This window comes from Vidua chalybeata, chromosome 11 (assembly GCF_026979565.1).
Source record: "Vidua chalybeata isolate OUT-0048 chromosome 11, bVidCha1 merged haplotype, whole genome shotgun sequence".
Classification (NCBI taxonomy): Eukaryota; Metazoa; Chordata; class Aves; order Passeriformes; family Viduidae; genus Vidua; species Vidua chalybeata.
The window spans coordinates 987501-990455 of NC_071540.1; the positions used below are offsets into that span (position 1 = coordinate 987501).

The following is a 2955-nucleotide window of genomic DNA, read 5'->3' on the forward strand; positions in this document are numbered from 1 at the left end:
TTAGCTCAAAATACAGAGGCAATTGATACTTGTCACCATTGGCACTGCAGATTTTTCTCCCAGGAAGAAAATTCTGCCATTCCCAATGATAAAAAATAAAACTAGCATCCTATTTATAGTTTAAAAATAGTTGTTGCATAGGAGGCTATACATTCATAATCAGAACTAAGTATTATTTACAGGTGTCCTGGATTAATTTGATTTTAAGGAAAATGGGAAGGCACAAAAACCTGAAAAATTTGAGGTGGTGACATCATCTGAATTGCCTGAAAATTTGGAAACTCCACTGGGCTCCAGCATCAGGGGTTTAGCAGAGAGCAGACAATTACAAGGTACTTTTAGTCACATGGTTCTGAACCTTGAGAGAGAGTTATCTACAAATTGCTTAAACCCCTTCCTACAGTAGCAGTTCCTGAAATTTCATTTTCCTATTCTTTTCCTTCCGCCATCAATTTCTTATGTTTTAAAATTTCTTATGTTTAAAATTTCTTACTTCTTTAAAATTTCTTATGTTGGCTTTAAAACTTTTTAAAGCCAACCAAGGCCAGGTCATAGTGTCTCACTAGCTAATATAAAATTTAGAATATTTTACTGTAACAACAAATTTTGGCCTTTCAGATTTCAAAGATGCACCCGTTTATACCAAACCTGTCATTTTCATAGCTGGACTAGATTTCTTGTATTATGTTATGTTTCAGTTAATACCTTTAAAGTACTTCTTCATTTCTTCATAAAGCCTTTTAAAAAATTAATTTAAAAAAATGTTTCTCAGAGTTACAGTCCAGTCTGAGTAACAAACTCAGCTGCTGTTGGTGCCTCCTTGGAAGAGGTTCTCAGGCTGACACAGTGTTCAAAAATGCTACAATTTTAAGGAAATTTGCAGTCATTTTGGGGCAGTAATGCAGTGTCTAAACCCTCTGACATAAGCAATAACCCTGGAAAGCTTGAAAAGGATGAGATTGTTGATTTAATCAAGGAGGAAGGTCTGCTTTGCAGAAATCCTCTGCTGAGCCCAGAGGTGATTTGTCCAGGACACGCAGCCTGGGACATTGGGACTGGGCTGAAGGCACAGCCCTGCTCCCTCTTCAGCTGTCACTCGGGGAAGGGACACAAATCCTCATCTAGGGAAAACCTCCACTGCAGCATGTTTGTGTGATTTGTTCAGGACCAAAACAAGGACATTAAATATGCATTTATTACTAAAACAAAGGGTGATTTTATCAGAGTTTAAGTGATGATTCCAGAACAAGTTGGACACCACACCCACACAGAGCAGCACCTTTGTTCCAGGGTATGAAGACATACCAGTTCAGCCCCAAACAGGAACAAGATTATTAAATATTTCCTGAAATCCCTTACCTTCCCTGCCAGCCACACTGTCCTGCTTTGCTGTGTTTCTGTTTGTCATTGCTTCTTTTTTCCCCCATTGGAGTCCCACCCTTCTTCTGAGTCTCTCTCCTAAAAAACATAGCCAAAAAAATTCTCTCTTTCTTAATTGAAACTTGCTATTTCCGCATCATTTCAGATTTCAACCTCATAACAAACCTAAGCATTGCTCTCCTCCTTTTGTCATTGGTTGAGACATTCAGCTGCTTGCACCAAAGAACCTGCATTTGGGCAAACTCAGCTGAAGACTCATCTTAGTGACAATTTAAATGTTATTAGTGCACCGTTACTAAACTTGGCAGCATAATTGTGGTTCAGCAAGGATTCAGCTTCAACTCCAAAAATAATCTACTTAGATTCATCTCATCCTTGTTTGTGAAAGTGAAAAAATCACCTGCACATTCTTTTTGGGAGCTGCTCTGTGTTCAGTTGAGGGGAGCTGGTGAGAGACTTCCAATTCCAGACCAGCAATATTTCCAAGACCAGGATCTACAGACTTGTTCAGCTTTTGGTAGAGGCATCCTTGCTGTCAGTTTTCATTTTTTACTGATCCACGAATCCTAAGAAATCCTATTAGAAATAACAGAAGACACTGCCTTGCAAACCCCTGTTCTCTCATGCTCCAACATCCTCATTTCCACAACTGCCTAATTGCATTATTTCACACCAAATTCTTTACAACCTTCCTGTAGTAAGAATTCTCTGTTCCTCTATAAATGGAAGTCCTGGATTTAACCAATATTGAAGAGATTAGGTTCCCTTATGGCTTGATAAGGAATGAGAAGCACTGGTTTAAAGTCTCAGCAGAGTTTCAGCCATGAAGAATGGCAAATGGCAGGACAGAAACCCAAAAGCTGTATCTATAAGCCTTAGTAGAATAGTGTCCTTCGTGGCAGCCTTTCTTCTGCTAGAAATCACTTTTCTAGAATTGAACCAATAAGGTCTATCTTCAGTATTGTGTATATTTTAAACTCTCATTGCTTTTGTCTTTTCTTCAATATTTTTATTAGTTCTGCTGAGATATTTCTATAATCATGATGAATATAATATACTTTGTGTACCTGAATAGGAAAGGAGACATACAGAGCTTCCTAAATCACATGTATATCTATGGAACTCTTGAATTTGTAAGATTAAAAAAAAAAAAACAAACTGTAAATTTACAAGGGTTTCTCCAGTGATCCTCATTCAGCCTTGCACCACATAACTAGAATCATGAACAAATTAAAACCTTAACTTATATGCCCTGGCTCCATCACATTATCTATTTTAAACACCCAGATCCACAGTATTAGAAGTTTTCTCCTCCTCCTGTCAAAAAAAAAAAAAAAAAAAAAGGATCAATGCAACAAATCAGCCATTCAAAGAGGAAACTGGAGCTTTTCAAAGTGTGGTTCTTAGAGCAACATTATATTAAGCCAGACAACACTACAGATACAGTTTCTTTAAAATATCCTCTGTGAGTCTACAGGCAAAGATTTCCCCTGAAATCACAGGAATTCTGTATGGCTTCAGACCAGCCTGAGGGTTGAACTTTTTAACGGCAGAAAAATACTACAGGAGAATAAA

The 2955-nt window shown here is 37.7% G+C and overlaps 1 long non-coding RNA gene across 1 annotated transcript in view; it reads right to left on the reverse strand.

The window, feature by feature from the left end:
* Positions 1 to 2152, reverse strand: part of LOC128793564 (uncharacterized) — an 8109-nt gene extending 5957 nt beyond the window's left edge. Inside the window, exons 1-2 of the long non-coding RNA XR_008432833.1 lie at positions 1781 to 2152; positions 1360 to 1458 (exon numbers count right to left, since the gene is read on the reverse strand). This is a non-coding gene — a long non-coding RNA (uncharacterized LOC128793564). The remainder of the gene's footprint in view (positions 1 to 1359; positions 1459 to 1780) is intronic.
* Between the last annotated feature and the right edge of the window lie 803 nt (positions 2153 to 2955).